The sequence below is a fragment of the Rhinatrema bivittatum genome, chromosome 6 (assembly GCF_901001135.1).
Source record: "Rhinatrema bivittatum chromosome 6, aRhiBiv1.1, whole genome shotgun sequence".
Lineage (NCBI taxonomy): Eukaryota > Metazoa > Chordata > Amphibia > Gymnophiona > Rhinatrematidae > Rhinatrema > Rhinatrema bivittatum.
In genome coordinates, this window is record NC_042620.1 from 181,555,655 (window position 1) to 181,579,049 (window position 23,395).

At 45.5% G+C, this 23,395-nt stretch overlaps 1 protein-coding gene across 1 annotated transcript in view; it reads left to right on the plus strand.

The window, feature by feature from the left end:
* Positions 1-22,707: 22,707 nt before the first annotated feature.
* The window catches only part of CASP8 (caspase 8), a 68,698-nt gene continuing 68,010 nt past the window's right edge, over positions 22,708-23,395 (plus strand). Inside the window, exon 1 of the mRNA XM_029606245.1 lies at positions 22,708-22,757. The gene's annotated coding sequence lies outside the window, so the exon portion shown is untranslated. The remainder of the gene's footprint in view (positions 22,758-23,395) is intronic.

Sequence of the window (23,395 nt, forward strand, 5' to 3'; positions counted from 1 at the left end):
GGGAGATACTAGTCACACTAGAAGTCATTGGGGTAAACCTTTTTCCCTGTTTGAACAAGAACTGAATTTATTGGATGCATGGCGCATTTTAAACCCCACAGCTATTGATTTTACTCACCTTTCTCGTGCGCATGCCACTTATTCCCGCATAGATTACATCTTGCTTAGCACTGGTCTGTTTTCCCAGCTTACTGATGTGGGTATAGATAACATCATCCTCTTGGATCACGCCCCTATTTGGATGGAGTTGACTTGGGTGGTGGGGACCCCTGCTACATTCCATTGGCGCTATCCATATTACTTAGCTGAGGACAATGATTTTAGGGCGCACATCCAGGCCAAGTGGAATGAATATGCTTCCCGTAATGTCCAACACATAGAGGATCTGGTATTATACTGGTATGCTTCTAAAGCGGTTCTAAGGGGGGAAATCATTTCTTATGTAACGCACCGGAGGAAAATGTTAGATAAACGGATTCTTACTTTAAGCTCTCCACTTCGCAGTGCTCGACAGCATTTGCTTGTTGCCAACTCCCTGACTTTAAGGGCCCAGTATCTATCCGTGCAAGCCGCTCTGAACACTTATTGCACCAGAGGGCGAAAAAAGTGTGTTGTATTACCAACATAAGCTTTTCCAAATGGGGAATAAGCCAGGTAAAATGATGGCTAATTTAATTAGGGCCAGACGAGCGTCCAGTTTTGTGGCGGCCCTAAAGACACCCACGGGCCAGCGGGTTACGGATACTTTCAGTGTCCTACAGGTTTTTAGGGACTATTATGCTACCTTGTACTCTGCTGAACCCCGGGAGGTAGTTCGAGGCCAGCAGTTTTGTGCTGGGCTAGAGCTGCCCCGTCTTACTCCTGAGCAGCAAGATCAACTAAATCAACCAATTTCAGAGGGGGAGACTCGGAGGGCTATTTGGCAGGCAAAGCGTTTCAAAGCACCAGGGCCTGATGGCTATACTGCTGAATACTGCAAGGCTTTAACAGACGCCCTGACTGGTCCCCTTACAAGAACTTTCAATGCCTTGGTTGCCCAGGGTACATTTCCACGACACAGTAATGAAGCCTCTATCACGTTGATACCTAAATCAGGGAAGGACCCGCAATCCCCTGCTGCATACCGACCCATATCGTTATTAAATGTTGATCAAAAATTGTTGGCAAAAATATTAGCTGATAGATTGGCACTGATCCTTCCTTCTTTAATTAAACCGGACCAAGTGGGATTTGTACAGAAACGTTATGCCCTTGCGAATATCCGCAGGGTACTGGCGGCCATGGCGTTATGCACACAGTTTCAAGAGCCCTTTTTGGCCATAAGCTTTGATGCGGAAAAGGCTTTTGATAGGGTGGAGTGGAATTACTTATTTAACATTTTAGATGCAATGAATATCACCGGCTGGTTTCAAGAGGCGGTTTATCTTCTTTATAGGGACCCTGTAGCGAGGATAGTGGTCAATCATTCTTCTTCTGACATCTTTCCAATATCTAGGGGAACTAGGCAGGGTTGCCCTTTATCTCCTTTGTTGTTCTTGCTCCAATTAGAACCACGTCTATTGGCCATTCAGCAGGCTCGACAAATAAAAGGGGTTCGCTTTCAGACTCAGACCTTTAAGTATGCGGCATTTGCCGATGACCTCCTGGTCTTCCTGACAAGTCCCAAAGACTCTCTGCCCCATCTACTGTCCCTTTTTAATGATTTTGGTTCTTTTTCAGGCTTTCGCTTAAACCCCGATAAATCAGAGGCACTGGCTTATCCGGATGTGCTGCGAGACCAATGGGAGGGTCCAATTCCCTTGCTTTGGGCGCCGGGGCGCATACGATACTTGGGGATTTGCATATCTACGGATCTATCTCAGCTTTATGAATTGAATGTACGTCCCCTTTTAACTTTCACTTTAGAACAGATGCATCGATGGTGGTCTTTACCCTTATCCTTGGGAGGTCGTATTAATCTTTTTAAGATGATTATCCTGCCCAAATGGCTTTATGTTTTTCAAAACTTGGTGCTTACTTTAAAGCTTAAAGACATTAGACGCATGGAAAGTGGTATGCGTGGGTTCTTTTGGCATGGGAAAAAATCTAGAGTGGCTCTACATCATTTACAGAGTAAGTGGGGGTTTGGGGGTCTCAATGTTCCCAATCTATGTTTATATAATTGGGCAAGTAATTTACGGGTGGTTCGGGAGTGGCTGTTGGGAGAGAGCTTTTATACATATTTAGCGGCAGACCGTATGATCCTGGGCACCCGTGACTTGAGGTTTGTTTTACAGACCACTTGGATAAATTGAATCTGCCGGAGCCGTTGGCGGGGTTGATTTCCCCGATTCGGAGGGCATGGCTACGTTTATTAAAGTTATTGAAGCTTCCTCAGGGCTGTGCATATTTTCTACCTTTGCAAGGCAACACTGATTTCTCCCCTGGTACAACCTCCATAGTTTTCCAGAGATGGGTGGCCCTTGGAATTACGCAAGTGGGTCATGTTTTTGATGATATGGGCCAATTGCTTACTCTTCAACAATTGGCTGCACGCTATAGTTTGAAGCCTTTATCTGTTTTTGCGTACCTGCAGCTTTCCCATTACATTAAATCACTTCTGAGGGGCAGTCTGGTACCAGAGGGGGTTCGGGCGATTGCGGATTGTTTTCTGCTGGAACGGACCTGAGTACCCTCCCTTTCGCACTATCACAATCAGTTGCGGAATTTAGTCTATCAGACTCCCTGCTCCGCCTTGGCGGAGCATTGGAATAAGGAGGGGCTGTTTAAGGTTACGGCCACACAATTGGGAACCTGTTTTAGGCACATTGCCAAAGTTTCCTCTACTTCTTATTATCGTGAAATGCAATTTAAATTTCTCTGGAGAGCATATGTATCCACTCAGGTGGCGTTTCGTTCTGCTCTGGTGCCAGCAGACATGTGTGGGAAATGTAATCGGGAAAGCGGCACTTTATCTCACTTGTTTTGGGGCTGCTATGTCATTCAACATTTCTGGAGATGTATCATATGTTATTTGGCTGGGTTACTGGGTCTCCCCCTCCAAGCCTCTCCTCTTTTGATACTTTTTGAATGTATTCCTTTACTACGTATCTGGGACACTGGGCATCGTATGTTGTTTATGAAAGCTTGTTTTGTGGGGAAGAAGTTGATTCTATTGCAGTGGAAGGAAGCGTCGGCGCCCACTTTCTGGGCCTGGAGGAATCACTGGCATCGTCTGATGCAGATGGAGTGGATGTCGGCCCGCACAGATCCAAGACACCGACGACTGTTTCTACAGATATGGGATCCTTACCTTCAGACATTGCCACACAGGGTGCGGAGTTTGCTCCTTAATGACTGATTCCTCTTGCTACTCAGTCTTGATCTTCAAGTTAAGGGGTTTGTGAACCCGCATCACAGTATGATTCGATCAATTGTTGGTTTTGGAGGGGGGGGGGGAGGCAAGGGTGGGCAGTGATCTAGTTGTATTCTGACATATTAGTGATTGCATTTGTTGTTCTATTTTAGCTTGTTGAATGCTGAAGGACACATGTGTCCAACCTGCTGTATGATTATTGTGGATGTATGCAAAATGCAATAAAAATTGTTTATACAAAAAAAAGAAAGTGTTCCTAGTATATTTTTATCTGTCAATGTGGAGAAAGCATTTGATATGGTGCATTGGGCTTTTCTATTTAAGATGATGTTGAAGATGTGTTTGGCCCTTTCTTTCTCCAGTAGCTTAAAACACTATATAACTCACCAAAAGATCGACTGGGGGTCAATGGAGGTTATGGGGACAGTTTCACAATTGGCCGTGGCACAAGACAGGGATGCCCTTTGTCCCTCTTACTTTTTCCCTTTTTCTAGAACCTTTCACTACTAACATAAGAACATGCCATACTGGGTCAGACCAAGGGTCCATCAAGCCCAGCATTTTGTTTCCAACAGTAGCAAATCCAGACCATAAGAACCTGGCAAGTACCCAAAAACTAAGTCTATTCCATGTTCCCGTTGCTAGTAATAGTAGTGGTTATTTTCTAAGTCAACTTGCCCCCCCCTTCCCTCCCACCCCCCCCCCCCTTCTCCCCCTCCCCAGTTTATTTTATCAGGTTCTTTGTAAAGCCCTGTTGGCTACTTATTGTTCTATGGAAAACGATGTGATGTTTTCTTAACGAATGTCGGTATACAAAACATTCAAATAAAAATAAAAATAAAACTTAATTAATAGCAGGTAATGGACTTCTCCTCCAAGAACTTATCCAATCATTTTTTAAACACAGCTATACTAACTGCACTAACTACATCCTCTGGCAACAAATTCCAGAGTTTAATTGTGTGCTGAGTGAAAAAGAACTTTCTCCGATTAGTTTTAAATGTGCCACATGCTAACTTCACGGAGTGCCCCCTAATCTTTCTACTATCCGAAAGAGTAAATAACAGATTCACATCTACCTGTTCTAGACCTCTCGTGATTTTAAACACCTCTATCATATCCCCCCTCAGCCGTCTCTTCTCCAAGCTGAAAAGTTCTAGCCTCTTTAGTCTTTCCTCATAGGGAAGCTGTTCCATTCCCCTTATCATTTTGGTTGCCCTTCTCTGTACCTTTTCCATCGCAACTATATCTTTTTTGAGATGCAGCGACCAGAATTGCACACAGTATTCAAGGAGTCTTCTCACCATGAAGCGATACATAGGCATTATGATATTTTCCATTTTATTCCCCATTCCCTTTCTAATAATTCCCAACATTCTGTTTGCTTTTTTGACTGCCGCAGCACACTGAACTGATGCCTAGCTCTCTTTCTTGGGTTGTAGCACCTAATATGGAACCTAACATTGTGTAACTATTTTTCCCTATATGCATCACCTTGCACTTATCCACATTAAATTTCATCTGCCATTTGGATTCCCAATTTTCCAATCTCACAAGGTCTTCCTGCAATTTATCACAATCTGCTTGTGATTGAACTACCCTGAACAATTTTGTATCTTCTGCAAATTTGATTACCTCACTCGTCATATTTCTTTCCAGATCGTTTATAAATATATTGAAAAGTAAGGGTCCACTGCCCACTCTCTTCCACTGAGAAAATTGTCCATTTAATCCTACTCTCTGTTTCCTGTCTTTTAGCTTTTCTAATGACATTAAGGGGGTCGGTCTGGGTGAATTGTAATTTAAATTATCATTATTCGCTGATGATATCCTTTTCACCCTTACTGATCCCTATTCTTCATTGGAAGTGGTTTCAACTAAATTGAATTGCTTTAGTGTCATTTCAGGTTTTAAAGTTTACTTTGAGAAGTCTGAAATCTTAAACATTAATTTGGATAGGCCTACTGTTAACATACTATGTCTAGCTTTTCCCTTTAGATGGACTAAGAGTTCTTTAAAATATTTGAGGGTTTATATTGGGGCCTGCGTGGCTGATTTGTTTTCTATAAATTATGGGCTGTTGGTGAAAGCTATAGATCGACTTGAGTAAATGGGATAGGGAACATTTCTCATAGCTGGGTCGAATAGCTATAATTAAAATGAATATTCTTCCGAGATTTCTCTGTTTGTTTTTAACTTTGCCTATATATCTAACTGCTGCGATTTTGCGTTCTTGGCAGAAGAAGAATTTTTACTTTATTTGCAAAAAGCGTTCCTCTAGGGTTTCCCAGGTAATATTATTTCAACCTAAAAAGCGGGGTGGTTTGGGAGTCCCCAACCTACTGTGGTACTTTGCGGCCTCTCAAATTCGTGCACTACTTGATTTTCACGGATCTAGTACTATAAAGCAATGGGTTGTACTTGAGCAAACCTTGATTGGTATGATGCCTTTATCTGCACTCCAGTGGCAACCCCAGTCCACTTGCACCCTCTAAAATGTTTCCCTCTAGCTTTACAAATGATGTTGAGGGTATGGTCCCAGTGGAAGTGTAAACTGGAAAGTAATAGCTCCTGTTTTTACCTCTCTCATCTCTTTCATAACAAGTCCTTGCAAATGGGCCTGCACTCCAAAGCATTTGAGACTTGGAAAGCAAATGGTATAACACAAATATAGCAGCTTTTCTGTAATAGCACTTTCTTGCTTCCCATTGATATTTCTGATAAGTATCAATTGGAGAGGCTGAACCTTTTAGAATATGCTCAGCTTCGGCATTTTCTCAAAGTCATTACAGAACACATCAGCTCTAAGGCAGGGGAAGTCTTTATTTGAAAATGATTGTGGCCAGGTCGATACACTAAAGGGTTTAGTTTCTAAAGTGTATTGTCTGATCAATGGGCCCATCTTGGATAATTATAGGTTGTCCTATATGCATGCATGGGAAGTGGATTTGGGAGTTCATTTGAGTGAAGATGACTGGAACTCTTTTTTTCTGGTAGATGCTCCATTTCTGCTAGCCTTCAAGAGAATTATTACAAGCTGTTATTTCGTTGGCATCTAACTCCTGCCAAGCTTCATCATATATATCCCTCAGTGAATGACTTGTGTTGGAGGAATTGTGGGGATGTGGGAACTTACATGCATATCTGGTGGCATTGTAAAGTTATTGTACCCTTTTGGCAACGAATTGCTGAATAGATATTGACTATTATGGGGGTGGGGGATGTATTTTTGATGCCTGTTACATTCTGCTTGGGAAACTGGTTGAAGGTCTTGCAATTCACCAGCAGCAATTGTGTCAACAAATCTTCATTGTAGCTAGGTGCGAGGCAGTTCTACTTTGGAAACATTCTGATGCCCCTTCTCTTTAGTATGTAATATCTCGCTTATAAAAACACCACAGACTAGCTTATCCCACAGCCATGCACCATAACCATTTGACACTATCTAAGAAAATTTGGGCTCCTTTAGATAAATGGCACTGGTCTCAAGGTGTGAGTGCTCTTTAATCCATGCCTAATTGGGTGATGTATTAGATAGCATTTCTAAACGTTATGATTTATTATTAGTTTTTATTTCGATGCATGCTCTCAAGGTGACTCCTTAGAATGTTGTCTGGGGTAAAGTATTTTTGTACTACTTTTTTGACATGTCCAGTGGGGTTTCTGGTTATGATGATACATGATGTGATTGGGGTGGATGTTGAGAACTATGGCTGTTTATTCATCTTCATTATTGTACTGTTTCTTTGTGAACACCCAATAAAAATGTTATAGCCACTAGCCACCTCATGTCATGTTATAGTCGCTAGCCACGTCATGTCGTGCTTGGCTCACTACTCCCGGTACACTCGCGGCTCTAGCCAGTCACTGCTGCCGCGTTCCTCCTGGCTCCCTGTGCTCCATGTGGCGGCTGGGACGCCGATGACCAGCGTTCCGACCCTGGTCCTCCCTAGGCCGCGCACGTGCGCCATCTGTCCTCCCTTTAAAGGGCCAATGCGAGAACTCCAGGCTGGCCCCCGGCTGATGACATCACGGGCCCGGGATATTTAAAGACTACCTCCAGCCACCACTAACCTACTTGGCAACGAGTTCCATGGTTCCCTATCTGGTATCTGCTCCAGTACTCCGGACCTTTTGTTTCTGCTCTACGGATCCCTGTGCTTCTTGTTTGGTATCCTGTCTCAGCACTTCCTGCTCCTCTGGGCCTGGCTCAGCGCTACTCCACCTGGGACCCTGTCTTGGCATTTTCCGCTCCTCGGGGCCTGGCCTAGCGCCTCTGCACCTGGGACCTCATCTCAGTGCTTCCCACTCCTAGGGGTTCGGCTCAGCGCCCTCTATACTTGGGACCCTGCCACAGAGCCTGCCGCTCCTCGGGATGGGCCTCAGCACTTCTGCACTGGAGATCCTGTTTCAGTGCTTTCATTCGTCAAGACCTGGCTCAGCGCTGTAACACTACTGGACTGTGTCTCTGTGTCCCCGCTCCTTGGGGCACCCCCCAGCGCTACTACAACAGAAGGTTCTACAACAGAAGGTTCAAAAAAGAGCTAAAAACTTGGATGTTCACTAAAGCATACCAAAACACCCAATGACTCTGTGCTACATATAAACATGAAGAATCAATCCAATGAACGTAACTAACCTCTACAGCTTATCAAATGAACTATGCTTATAACGACTATGCTTACAATGTTAACAAGCATGTGAATTTCTGTACACTGTTAAACATCGATACTTTGTAAACTGTTGTGATAGCGAAACCGAACGACGGTATATAAAACTCAATAAATAAATAAGGTCCTCTCACTGCATTGCCGTGTCTCAGGCGGTTCCTCTGCTCTGCCACTCTGCTCACACCTGCCATAGCGGATTCCCCGCTCTAGTCCTAATTCAGCATACTACTATACAAGTCCCTGCTTCTGCACCTCCTCACCTCGGGGCCACTCCCACGTGGTTCTGATCTACAGTCTTCGGAGCTGCAGTGGTCTTTCACCCCTTGAGACTTTCTCTCCCTCTCCTTCTGGGAGTACCTCGGACTGTACCTAACCTCATTGACACTCTCTACTTCCAGTTGCCTACTCTCTCCGGGACCAGCCGGCCCTGGCACCCAAGGGCTCAACTTGCGGGGAAATGGCGAAGTTCCTTTTGCCTCTGTTCCCGGCCAGCCTCGCCTCCCGACGGTGGGGACCTGTGGGGCCCAACCCCTCAGGTAGCATCAACCCCACCTCGGGCCAAGGATCCACAATTCCTATCAAAAAGTTTCCAATTGTAAAAAGAAAACTGTTGCCTGAACATTTGGCCTCTTAAGTCCTCTGTGTAACCTGCCAAACAGACCCAGCTATCTCAGAGCCTATGTTCCATCAGAGCTTTTAGTCATTACTGTACTTGCAATCTGCCAGACCGACCCGGCTGCTAGTTCAATTCTATAATTGCTTCTCTCAAAAAGTTTAGAACGCACTGTGGTGGGTCCGCTTGCCACTAGTGATCATAACATGATCAAATTTGAACTAATAACTAGAAGGGGAACAATATGTAAATCTACAGCTCTAATACTAAATTTTCAAAAGGGAAACTGATAAAATGAGGAAAATAGAAAAAAAACTGAAAAGTGCAGCTGCAAAGGCTAAAAGTGTACAACAGGCTTGGACATTGTTTTAAAAAACCATCTTAGAAGCGCAGTCCAGATATATTCCATGCATTAAGAAAGGTGGAAGGAAGGCCAAACTACTACCGTCATGGTTAAAAAGTGAGGTGAAAGAGGCTATTTTAGCCAAAAAAAAAAAATCCTTCAAAAATTGGAAGAAGTATCCATATGAAAAAAATAGGAAAACGCAAAAGCATTGTCAAGTTAAGTGTAAAACTTTGATAAGACAGGCTACTAGAGAATTTGATATGAAGTTGTCCTTAGAGGCAAAATCATAATTAAAAATAAATAAATAACCTTTTAAAAATGTATCCAAAGCAGGAAATCTGCATGGGAGTCAGCTGGACCATTAGATGATCGAGGGATTAATGGGACTCTTAGGGAAGACAAGACCATTACAGAAAGACTAAGAGGCAGATTTTAAAAAAGTACGCCCGCGTGTACTTTTGTTCGTGCACCCGGCACAAACAAGAGTAAGCCGGATTGTAATAGATTCACGCATATACATTAAAATCCGGGGTCGGCACGTGCAAGGCTGCGCAAAATCAGCAGCCTTCCTCCGTTCCCTCCGAGGCCGCTCCGAAATCGGAGCGGCCTCGGAGGGAACTTTCCTTCCACCTCCCCCAACCTTCTCCTCCCTTCCCCTACCTAACCCACCCCCGGCCCTAACTAATTCCCCCCCTACCTTTATTTCGAAAATTACGCCTGCCCGAGGCAGGTGTAACTTGCGTGGGCCGGCTGCCGGTGCGCCATGTTCCAGTCCGGGGGCTGGTCTGGAGGTCGCGGCCACCCCCCGGGCCTGCTCCCGGAACACCCCCTGATGTCGCGCCAGCCGCAACACGCCCCTGACATGCCCCCCAGGAAAGTCCCGGGACTTACGCGCATCCCGGGGCTATGCACATGCTGGCAGCCTATGCAACATAGGCTTGGCGTGCACAGGGGGAGCTTGGGCAGGTTTTCGGGGGGGGGGGGGGGGGCGGGGGTATGCGCATATCCTTTTGAAAATCTGCCCCTAAATGAATTCTTTGCTTCTCTATTTACTAATCAGGATGTTAGGGAGATACCGGTTCCGGAGATGGTTTTCAAGGGTGAGTCAGATGAACTGAACCAAATCACAGTAAACCTGGAAGATGTAGTAGGCCAGATTGACAAACTAAAGAGAAGCAAACCACCTGGCCTGGATGGTGTGCACCTCAGGGTTCTGAAGGAACTAAAAAATGAAATTTCAGATCTATTAGTTAAAATTTGTAATCTATCATTAAAATCATCCATTGTACCTAAAGACTGAAGGGTGACCAATATAACCCCAATATTTAAAATGGGCTCAAGGGTTGATCTGGGAAACTATAGACTGGTGAGCCTGACTTCAGTGCAGGGAAAAATAGTGGAAACTATGCTAAAGATCAAAATCACAGAGCATATAGAAAGACATGGTTTATATTTGTGAAGTCTTTCGAACGTTTTATGCTACCCTGTACAAGGCTGATCCGGATCTGCCCCCTGATATTGAGCAAGGGTTTTTTTCAGATATCTCTTTACCCAGCCTTTCTGGAGCTCAACGCGAATTCTTGAACCGCCCTATACAAACATACGAGGTCACTAAAATCATAAATTTGATGCCCTCTGGCAAATCTCCAGGACCAGATGGGTTCTCTTACGACTTTTATAAACTGTTGGGAGTCCACACGGCGGTCCCACTAACTAATTTCTATAATGTGGGCTTGGCTACGAATTCCTTTCCTAATGAATTCAATAGTGCCCAGATCATAGTTCTCCCTAAAGCTGGAAAAGATGCGGTCAAACCGGAATTTTATAGACCTATATCCCTGTTAAACAGCGATTTAAAAATTCTTGCTAAGATTCTGGTGGAACGGCTCAATATGATTCTCCCCCAATTAATTTCCTCTCAACAGGTAGGATTTGTCAAGGGCCGGAAAGCTACGGGTCATATTTTAAAATTGCTCACGGCTATGCATTTTTGCCAACAACAAGACAGGCCAATGATAGCCATGGGCTTTGACTCTGAAAAAGCCTTCGACAGGGTAGCATGGCCATACATGTTTTCTGTATTGGATAGATATGGTTTTGACGGTGCCTTCCTAAAGTACATCCGACTCTTATATGACGCTCCTATTTCCCGGGTCATTGTGAATAATACCTGTTCCGATAAAGTGTTAATTCAGAGAGGGGTGCGCCAAGGCTGTCCTCTGTCACCACTTCTTTACATCCTTACAATAGATCCACTCCTTCGAAAAATACAAGCAGATCACAACATTCGAGGATTTGAGTTAGCTGGTCATTCGTTTAAAATAGCGGCTTTTGCTGATGATATTCTGGTTTTTTTTGACTAGCCCATCTACTTCTCTGCCCCCGTATTGTCTCTACAAGAAAGATTCGGTGCTTTCGCGGGGTTAAAAATCAATAGGGACAAATCTGAAGCACTAGCTATTACGTCTTTGGTACAATCACAATGGCAAGGAACCTTTCCCCTCTGGTGGGCTCATGAAGAATTTAAATACTTAGGGGTCTGCATACCGGCACATTTAGAGGATATTTATCGTTTAAATATCACACCTAAGATCCAGTCTACTCAGGACACACTAAAGCGATGGCACAACCTACCACTATTGCTGTCCGGCAGAATTCACCTTTACCAAATGGTAATTCTGCCAAAATGGCTTTACATATTACAGATGCTGCCCATCTGCATCTCTACACTAGATGTGCGGATCATTCATAAAGCCCTTCGGAAATTTCTATGGGGAGGGCATAGGGCTCGGATTCCTTTACAGATGTTACAACAACCACTAGACAAAGGGGGGTTGGGATGCCCGGACTTAGTTTCTTATAATATGGCCTGTAACCTACGCCTGGTCAGAGACTGGATTTTTCACACCTCTGTTTACCTACCCTCCCAAACTTTTATAGCATGGTATGGGGTCTCGTCTCTTAATGGTCTCCTACACATGCCATCGACACACCTCCCATCCCATCTAAAAAGTCACTTCTTAGTACTGACATGCAGAACTACGTGGACACGTGTATGCCGCCTATATCAGCACATTTAAGGGAATCTGGGAGTACTCCTTGCTCAAGGGAGAGATTGGTGATGTCGGCGATGGGTCTTGCTAGGCAGTTCAGAATTAGCTTGAGTGTTTTTGTTGAGATGGGGTCCAGTGGGTGTGCTGCTGGGTTGATTTTTCGAATGATGCGATGAATGCGACTGCGACAAATAGCCTGCTATCCCTAAACCCAGGGTTTGTAAAGCTTTTTGCAAGACACGACTAAACTGGTATCTTTTTAACAGGACCCCAGACGAGTGTACCAACAGCGGTCCGCCACATGTTGAGTGCTGCATCCGCAAATATGATTCCGTGCAATGCACTGGGCAAGTGGATTCCCCATACCATTCGCGGAGGATAACATTTATTCCTGATCCCAATTGGTCGGTTTTAGACCTGCGAATGCAAAGGGTCAGTTTGCCATCCTCAAGCCTCGCATCCGCCAATCGCACGCAAGCATCTGAAGGCCCATTCCTAGAATGAGCCGTCAGCTTGCTAACACGCAGAGCCGCATAAAAGGCCAGGGAGAACGCACATTTAAATAAAATAGATTCAGCGATATTAAAACATACAACCTCCAAGCACCCAAATATGTTTCTGAGGATCTCAATAGTTATGGGCTTTCTCATATCCTTTTTCTTGGCGCTCTCCCTGGCCCATCCCAGCATAGCTCTCTTTATTGGGAACAATTCTGAATAGCTGGGGAACCCCTGCAGCCTGGAAAAGAAGAAAATTCCTGCTAAGCGATTCACCACCACCGCTCTGGACTTTTCTTGCCTCTTGCAGTGCAGTACATATCGCAATAGTGAGGTCACCGAGATTGGCCAATCAACTCCCTCATGTGGCTCCTTCCCCAAGAAGCTCTGTAAATCAAGCAGAGCGAGGCGGGTAACTCTTCCACATGTTCACCGACAGTGACCTCAAAATCAGACCCCAAAGTCCGGAGGGCCAAATTGCCATACCACTCCGGGTATGGGGGTTGGTAAACGGTCTGCCATCGGGCGAGGCTTCGGAACATTGTGAACTGTAAACGGGAGAGAGAGTCTGCAATGTTATTGTGCCTACCAGGAATGTGGGCCGCTCGGCAAATAATATTGAAGCGCAAGCAAGTGAGCACCAAATGCCTGATGAGAGCATTAGACTCGAAAGTGCGTGCAGACAGCACATTAATCACTTGAACAGCAGCCATGTTGTCAGATTTGAACACAATGTGGGACCCGACAAGTGACTCATTTATTTATTTAATGCTTTTCTATACCGACATTAGTGTACAACATCATACTGGTTTACATTTGAACTGAAAGGTAGGAAAATACAATGAACAAGGGTAGGGGAAGGGGGAATCATAAGAAAATTTCAAAAAACAAACAAGACAGTGAGAATTAAAGCAAAAAACTAACACTCTTCCCATATATGCAGGGCAACAACAATAGGGAATAACTCAAGGAAGGTTAAGTCCTTGGTGACCTTATGCTGTCACCAAACAGGTGGCCACCGCTCTGCGCACCAAGCCCCTTGAAAATAAATTCCGATGCCAACACCCCCCACCGCATCCATGAATAATTCTAGCTCACTATTCTGCCTGGGAGGATCCTGCAAAAATGATACGCCATTGAAATCCCTTAAAAAGGTTTCCCACACAACCAAATCCTGTTTGATTGTGCTGGAAACCCGTATTCAGTGATGTTTTTTGCGCACCCCAGCCGTAGCTAATGATAACCTGTGTAGGAAAGCCCTGCCCATAGGAATTACTCTGGAAGCAAAGATAAATAACCCAATCAAGGACTAGAACTGCCTCAAGGTGGCCTTCCTAAGGCGGTGCATTTCAGAGATTGGCTCGCGAAGCTTGTACACTTTTTCCTCAGGAAATCTCGACAACTGGGCCACTGCATCTAGCTCAATCCCGAGGTAGGTAATTTGTCTCGACGGTCCTTCCGTTTTATCCTCTGCTAAAGGGATGCCGAAATGTCTAGCTACCTCCTTTGTAGTGACAAGTAGGTTATGGCAGTCGGCGCTGTCCCTCCCCACCAAAACGAAACATCGAGGTTGTGAACCACCTACCTCCCGACCGATTGCTGTTCGATTACCCACTTTAAAAATGAACTGAATAATTCAAACAATGCGCAGGAATCAAACCGCCCATCGGTATGCAGCGGTCAAAATAAAACTGCCCCTTAAAATGAAAACCCAGCAAGTGGAAGGATTCTGGGTGCACCGGCAGAAGGTGAAACGGCGACTCTATGTCTACCTTAGCCCTGTGCACACAGGGTCCCGCATTCTTAAGCATCTGAATAGCAGAGTCGAACGAAGAGTACGACACGGAACATAGATGAGGATCTATTCGGTCATTGATCGAATTACCAGGAGGGAAGGAAAGGTTATGTATAAGACAGTAGTGCCCCGGATCTTTTTTGGGAACCATACCCAGGGAGGATAATACTAAATTCAGAAATGGTGGGGAAGGAAAGGGACCCACTATCCTGCCTAAAGACAATTCTGATTATATTTTCTTCTCAGCCTCCTCCTCATGCATAGATAGCGATTGGGCGTTGCCAGGTGGGGGATCTGGCGTCAGAGGGGCCATAATTTGACTCGGAATTTGGAAACCGTACGTGAAACCACTGCAAATCTGCTCAGCCCTTTCAGGGAAAGGATAACGGTCAAGCCAGGGGCGCATCACATCATTGCTGACCGGGGTTGGGGCTCGAGAACTCAGCCGGGTGTCCCCCATGTGGCTGCTGTATCTGTCTGCGATCCCTGGCAATGTGGCAATGTATGGCAGGGTGGGAACCAAAACCGCAGGACGAGCAAGCGTGCTTAAACTTGCAGTTCGCCCACATGCAGTGGCCAGCATTGAACTGCTTGCACATGTCATGCCTCCCTGAACCTTGAAATGTTCTCCTATCTCTAGTATATGTACTCCTATCTCTCGTATATCCGGAGAATGAAACAGCTCTATCCGCCCATGAGGACTTCTGGATAGTCATCTCATCCAACCATAGGTCTATTAATCTATGTTTCCAAGAAATGGAGGGATTGTGGGATATGCTTTTCCGAAAGGGAACATCATAGTTTAGCCAAGCCCATCCCCCTGCCTCTGCGCTGTCATTATGGTGTCCATGTATCTAATAAGGAAAGGGGACTGGTCAGGCTCGTGTTCCACAATGACACTCATGAAAATATGAAATGCCCTAATCCAATTCTGTATGTGTTTGGCCACTTTGGGTCGTTTTTCTTTTATCTCGCCCGATCCCCCTTTTTCTGGCTCAGCTTCCAAATCAGTAATCAGAAGAGAAAATATATCAATAAATTCACGCTTCCATATCTTCTCTTTAATTGTAGCCAGAATGCTGTGAGCCAGACCTCGCATAAAACTTCATCCACTACCTGTGGAGCTGACGTTTGGGATACTGTAATGGGGATGTGGGCTATAGGAGGAGTAACATCAACCGGCGACTGAGAGGTATGAACCGGCAACTGTGATACTGGAAGTGGGGGTGAGGTTGGCAGGGGAGGTGCAAGGCACGGGGTGATCTGAGGAAGAGGAACCATTCCTGCATCCACCAACGCGGTCGCATTAGCCAGCATACTAGTGCCCCCCCCCCGACTCATTCAAGGAGTGAGAATCCCAGACCGCTGCTGCTGAACCTTTGTGCCCCGTATTCCTCTTTCTTTTGTAGGAGTGAAGCGCATTGGCCAACTCCCTCTCAGTGTCACTGCCTTCAGAAGACAAGAAAGTATCGAAATTTGAGGGCTTACCTCGTCCTATGTCAAGGGTAGTAGCCTTCAAACTAGGAGCCGTAGAAGCTCCAACCGATGGACTAGGGGCTGTCAAAGCTTCCTAATGCCGCCGGCACCAGCCCGGAGTAGTGCTGGGGCTTATCAGTTTCTTGGCTGGGGCCAACAGAACGCCTTTTCTTTTCCACCAACGCTGATGCGTTTTGGCACTTCTTTTGTGCAGCGCTGTTGACCGACCTCGTTGAGATGAAGAGAGCGCTATCACTTCTTGCACTGATGCACCTTCCTGTGTGAACACATGCTCTACTAACGGAGGTCCCTCGGCCATCCTGCGAGACAAAAGGGGAGGAGTCCCCGAGATGCACTGCCTTACCCATTCAGTCTCATGCGCAGCTGCGTGTTCCTTAACCTCCAATAACAGCTGATCAATATCACTTTTTTGGATCCCTCCTGCTTCCTGCACCTGGACTTCATTGTAGTCTGCTTTCTAGCTGTCCGATTGCTGCTCCTTTTCTTGGCTGTGGTCGTCCTCTCTGCAGTGCCCTCCGCGGTCACACCCTCTTGGGGAACCTGAGGCCTTGCCAAGATACAGGCTGTACCGACATCAAGCTGTGTTGGAACTCTTTTGGGAGACGCCATCCCAAAATAGGAAGTACTGTAAAAGGTGTTGTGGAAAAGATATAATTAATAAATAAGCAATACTACCAGGAAACAAGTGCCCCTCCAATTTTATTTTTTTTTTACTGTATAAGATGGCCACCGCCGCTTCTACCCTAGCAGTAATGGTAGCCACTATGAGGTCCCAGTATGAAGGCCGCCAACCATTTTGCCCCTTGAGCAAATTGACTGTGGGCAACGATTAATATAGCTGCAGCACTGTGGCCCATATGCACCAATGGTCACTGCCATGCTTCCCCCATCGCCAAGTGCTGGCACCCAACATGGCCGCCGCCATGTGCTGGCTCACAACAAAAGGCAAAAGTTCAGCGTTGGTGCACACAAACTACAGGAAGACAAGAAAGTATCCATTGCATGTCTGGGGTATAATGGATGCATTAATTATATTCAATCAATATCCACATGTGGGGCACTTTAATATGAACCCTTTTTTTTTTTTTTTATAACAGATTGTTCTTATTTTAAACATTACAAGGCCGCTGGCCCTAACACGATAATGTGCCTTAAACGCAGGGTCTCTGTCCATTTAAACAGTAAACATGCCACAGGACCTTTAATACCAATTTTTTAAATAATAAAACATATATATAAATTGGTTTATCCAGCCTTTTGCCCTGGTACAAAGCTTCTAATCATTTCATTTTAATCTTACTTTCCAAAGGAAGAAAAGTCAACTTTTGCAATCACCGTGTGCATGTGTGTGTGTGTGACCAGCAGCCACTACAACACCAAATTTTAAGGGCATGCAAAACCTGGAAAGTAAGCTCCATTAAATCTGGGGAACTTCTTGAAATGAAGACCTGCCCTTTGTACATAAAATTCCCAAGATATATAAATATATATATATATATATATATATATATACATAATATATACTCATGGCCAGTTCTCCCCCAAGCATGCTTTAATAATGTAAAGATAGGGTCGCCGACCCTATCAAGCGAAAGCAGCTGGCCGTGTTAAATAAAGCCGCTGGCCTGTAGTGCTTTCATGGGCCACTGGCCCTTTTATTAACCTCCCCCCCCCAATTAAAGCCGCTGGCTCCCCCACTCATGGCCTGATAATTAAGGCCGCTGGCCCTTTAAATGTTAGACCCAAAAATGTATATATATATATATATTTTTATATACTACTGTGCGCAGCTCTCTGGGATAGCGAGGATGCCATGTGCAGCCTCCGTGGGAAACCGAAAAGCCCTCCGCCGACCGGTCTCGGATTCTCTCCCCTGCTCTCCGGGGCTTCCGGCTTCTTGTGCCGCCGCTGGGCTTCAGCTGCCTTGCAAAAAAACCGGCAGGTGAGCTGCCGTGCAAAGACGGCAGGCTTCGTGCTCAGCCTCCTGAGCTGCCTGGCTGTACAAGCCGCACAGCCACCTAGCAGCCTGCCTTCACAAGAAAGCGAAAAATACGAAAGTGAAACCTGCAGCAGCTCGCGACGAGAGAGAAGAAATTGAAATCGCTGCAAAATGATGCCGAAGGTAGAGTAAAACAGAACAAGTAACCAGATCCCAAAGGTGGGAGATGAAGCTGCTCTGACGGTGCCTGGCCGAAAAGGGGGGTCCGCCCACACTGGTTCCCCCTTTTCTACCAGCCACCACCCCCCGGCCCTCTCCTACCATTGCCTACCTTGCCTTCCACACCCCCATTGTGCCCTGCTCCCTTACTAAGTCGCCGGCTCTTAATACCTCTTTATTGCTGCATAGTGAGTCCGCACCTTAAACACTGTAATTCTTGCCACCACATCTTAAAAAGATACAGTTGCACTGGAAAAGGTGGAGAGAAGGGTGACCAAAATGATAAAGGGGATGGAATAGCTCCCTTATGAGGAGAGGCTAAAGAGATTAGAGCTGTTCGGGGCTGAGGGGAGATATGACAGAGGTCTATAAAATTAGGAGAGAACAAGAACTGATAAACATGAATCAATTATTTACTCTTTCAGATAATACAAAGACTAGGGGGCATTCCATTAGGGTCGCAAGTATATATTGAAAACAAATGGGAGAAAATTATTTTTCATACAATGCACAATTAGACATCTGGAATTCATTGCCAGAGAATGTAGTTAAGGCAGTTAGCATAGCTGTGTATAAGAAAGGTTTGGACAAATTCCTGGACTGTTATTAACCAAGCAGTCTTAGGGAGTAGCCACTACTTTTTACTGGCATTAGTTGCATGAGATTTATTTACTGTTTGAGTACTTACTTGCCTACTGTTGAAAACAGGATGCTGGGCTTGATGGACCTTCATTCTGACCCAGTTTGGCAATTTATGTTCTTTTAACCAGTTTCAAGCACACAATAACAGTACCAATTATTCTAAAGAAATAAGTCCCTCTACAGGATTATGAAAGCCCCTCAATCTTAATTTACTGCTAAAATGTTTTGTTTAATTAAAAGGATCCGGATTTATTAAGGCTATTTTATTCTACATCTGTGTTTAGGGAAAAGCATAATAAATTAGGCACAAAGAGGATAAATTAGCACAAGTTTGAAACTTTGGTGCAGTAGCATTCAATATCCACTGTCAAAAATATTCTGCACATTTCAAATTATGGATAACATGCTTGCTTCAGCCTTAAAGCTAACTGACCTACCCATATCATCACTCTTTTAGGGACAGATACATATTGTAAACTGTATGGAGAAAATAACACAATGTTAAACAATAACCTTTTGCATATGAAAGCAGATTGTAAATGAAACTCCACCCAGGAGTGTGGTCTGTACAAGGATGGATTCCACCTCTGCATATAGACTTCTGAAGGAAGATGTCCTTGAATGAGTTCCTATTAGTGCACTCAATCCCTCTACCCTGTGACCCAACATCAAAGTAAAACACTGCTGTTATTATTTCAGGAACCAGGACTATGGTAAGAGAGTTTCACATAAAGGATCAAATGTAGACAGGTTTGAAACATCTATATACAACGTAAAACAGATTTTAGTTTTTCATTTACAATTATCCAAGGATTTTTACCCTATTTGGATATCCCCTTACCAACTCAGCCGGCCATGGTAGCAACAGTTCGCAGTTCAGGATCATCAACCATAGCTCCCTATAGAATCTGGCTAATAAGGACCCTAAATGTGGTTAGTGCAGTTAGTGTAGCTGGGTTCAAAAAAGGTTTGGATAAGTTCTTGGAGGAGAAGTCCATTAATGGCTATTAATCAAATTTACTTAGGGAATAGCCACTGATATTAATTGCATCAGTGTCATGGGATCTTCTTGGTGTTTGGGTAATTGCCAGGTTCTTCTGGCCTGGTTTGGCATCTGTTGGAAACAGGATGCTGGGCTTGATAGACCCTTGGTCTGACCCAGCATGGCAATTTCTTATGTTCTTAAATCTGGTCACTAGGTGGCGCCATTTAGCAATGATTTGAGACCATCCCTGGTGAAAATAGAAACTAATACTAATCTCAAATTCCTACATAATAGGGATTGTAAAATAATCCTAAAATGTATGCTGGTGCCATGAAATAACATCAATTTCCTGGTGTGTAGCCAGATGGACTCAGAACGAATGGGTATAGTATGCTCGTGCTAGCAGTTGGAGATGGATCTGACGTCAGCACGGGTATATATACCCCCACAGGAAGCGCAGCAACTCAGTAATTTCCATCTCCAAAGCAGTTTGGAGAGCCTGCACGCTCGCTGAGCGTGTTTCCAATCTACTTTCTATTTTCTACTTTCTTCGGTCCTTGATGGGAGCCAGTCGGCCCACAGCTTGGGATTACCTGCAGGTTCTCGGTCTCATGGCATCCACCCTGGAAGTGGTACCCTGGGCAAGGGCCCATATGAGACCTCTACAATGCTCCCTGCTCTCTCGATGGAGCCCCCGCTTCCGGCATTACTCCATGCATCTACCTCTACCGGCCAGAGTGCGGACTCAGCTACGGTGGTGGTTGCAGTCCAACCACATGAGCAGGGGGTCAAAGATGTCCTCCCCCACGTGGACTCTGCTCACCACAGATGCCAGCCTGAGCGGCTGGGGAGCACACTGCGAAGAACTCACCACGCAAGGGTGGTGGAACAGAGAGGAGTCCGGGTGGAACATCAACCGTCTAGAGGCACGAGCAGTCCGGCTAGCCTGCCTGCAATTAGCTCACAGACTGAGGAACAGAGCAGTCAGAGTGATGTCCGACAACGCCACCACTGTGGCATACATCAACCGCCAGGGCGGAACCAGAAGCCGACAGGTCTCTCTAGAGATAGCCCCGCTGATGTCTTGGGCAGAGGCGAATCTTCAGGACATCTCCGCCGTCTACATTGCCGGGAAGGACAACACCACGGCAGACTTCCTCAGCAGAGAAAGCCTAAATCCGGGAGAGTGGCAGCTGTAACCCACAGCCTTCCAGATGATTGTGGATCACTGGGGGATTCCGGACATGGACTTACTGGCGGACAAGTCCAATGCTCAAGTACCCAGATACTTCAGCCGTAAGCGCGATCCGTTCTCACACGGAATCGATGCCCTGGTTCAGCCATGGCCTCCAGGGACTCTGCTATACGCCTTTCCTCCGTGGCCTCTGCTGGGCGCCATCATCCACAAGATTCAGAAACACCGGGGCCTAGTTCTTCTAGTGGCACCAGACTGGCCAAGAAGACCCTGGTACGCGGACATGAGAAGACTGCTGGCAGGGAGCCTCTTCCCCTGCCTCCTCTCCGGGACCTTCTACGTCAAGGTCCCATCCTTCACGAGGATCCGGCTCAATTCTCTCTTACGCTCTGGCCATTGGGAGGGCTAGACTGAAGAAAAGAGGTTACTCGGAGCCAGTGATAGATACACTCCTCCGAGCGCGCAAGTTCTCCACATCCCTCACCTACGTTAGGATTTGGAGAGTGTTTGAAGCCTGGTGCAACACTCATGGCACCAATCCACATGCGACTACTATCCCTATTGTTCTGGATTTCCTGCAGGATGGGCTTCAGAAGGTCTATCCCTAAGCTCCATCAAGGTTCAGGTGGCTGCGCTGTCTTGCTATGGTCCCAGGAGGGATGGCAAGACCATTGCCACGCATCCAGATGTGTCTCGCTTCCTGAAAGGAGTTAAGCACATTCGTCTGCCACTGAAGTGGCCAGTGCCTTTGTGGAACCTCAACCTTGTTTTGGATTTCCTCGCGGGATCCACCTTCAGACCCCTTCGGGGCCTGTCTCTCCGTTCTCTAACCTTGAAGATGGTGTTCTTATTGGCAGTGTGTTCAGCACGCCGCATCTCAGAGCTACAAGCACTGTCCTGCCGTGATCCCTTTCTCAGAATCACTCCGGAGGCTATCCATCTTCGCACGGTTCCCTCCTTTCTACCTAAAGTGGTCTCACAATTTCACCTTAACCAAACTATATCCTTGCCTACCACAGCGGGTTTGAAGAAATCTGAAGAAGGGCGTTTACTACGCCATCTCGATATCGGCAGATTGCTGCCCAGATATCTGGAATTGACACAAGACGTACGAAAGACAGACCATCTGTTCGTCCTGCACAGCGGAAAGAAACAAGGCGAAGCGGCCTCTCGGCCCACCATCGCCCACTGGATTAAAGAAGTTATCCGAGCAGTTTACGTAGAGGCCGGGAAGTCTCCGCCTCTACAGGTCAAGGCTCATTCTAGCAGAGCACAAGCGGCATCTTGGGCAGAATCCAGGATGCTGTCGCCTGCAGAAATATGTAAAGCAGCGACATGGTCCTCCCTCCATACCTTTTCCAGGTTCTACCGTCTGGATGTCCAGGCCAGGGAGGACACAGCATTTGCGAGGGCAGTCCTACACGGTCCTCAGGCAGCCTCCCACCCAGGCTGGGAGTAAAGCTTTTGTACATCCCATTCGTTCTGAGTCCATCTGGCTACACGCCAGGAAATGTTGAGATTACTTACCTGATAATCTCCTTTTCCTTAGTGTAGACAGATGGACTCAGCATCCCACCCAGCTGCCAGTGTACATGGGTTTCACCGATTCAAGGTAAGCCATGTCATTTGTTTACATAAGAGCGTCCCCTCTTGCCAGGTGTTGACGCCTTCCGGTTGGGAATGCTGGTGGTCTCCAGCTACTATCAATCGGTCAGGGGAATCCTGTTTCACTATTTCACTGAGCGTCAGTACACACATCCATAACAGCTTTTGCAAGGAAGATTACTGAGTTGCTGCGCTTCCTGTGGGGCACTAGGTGGCGCCATTTAGCAGTTGCTAGCAGGTGCTAGCAGTTGGAGACGTCAGATCCGTCTCCAACTGCTTGCACGAGCATACTATATCCATTTGTTCTGAGTCCATCTGTCTACACTAAGGAAAAGGAGATTATCAGGTAAGTAATCTCAACATTTATATCAAACGTGGGCTCATGCTGAAACCAGATAGAACAGTAAAAACAGTGCTTACTGATCATAGTCATCTGACCACTCCAAAAAGTTGTATTTACAAAACTTAAAAAAATTGAGGAGTGCTCTAAAAATAGTAAAGTGACAGTGGCCATTGTTTTGCAATCAATTCCTGCAGCGGGGGTGGGGTCCATAGGAGACTCTCAATGCAAAAAAGAGGCAAGTGAAGGAGAAAGAAGTAATCAACACAAATTAATATAGAAATTAATTAATTTCTAAGGAAGAGAAGCCCTCAGATATTAAGAATGCACATAAGAATAAACTTTAGGTATACTGACTGATATAATCATTGGTCTGGAACTCCCACCTCCTTCTTTTTTAATATTATTTTGTCTATAAAATTCTTTATTGATATGAAAATTTCTTAATTTTTCAATTTCAATTTTTTTTATTTTTTTAAGATTAAAAAATTGTGCAAAATTCTTATTTTGTGTCTTTCTTACTCAAGAATCTTATCCATGAATCAAAAGCCAAAGATCACAATTTGTCAACTCTCAAAAACAAGCTACACGCTGAAGGCCACACATTTTAAAAACTGGTTTAGTTGTTGTGATCTAGACTGTGT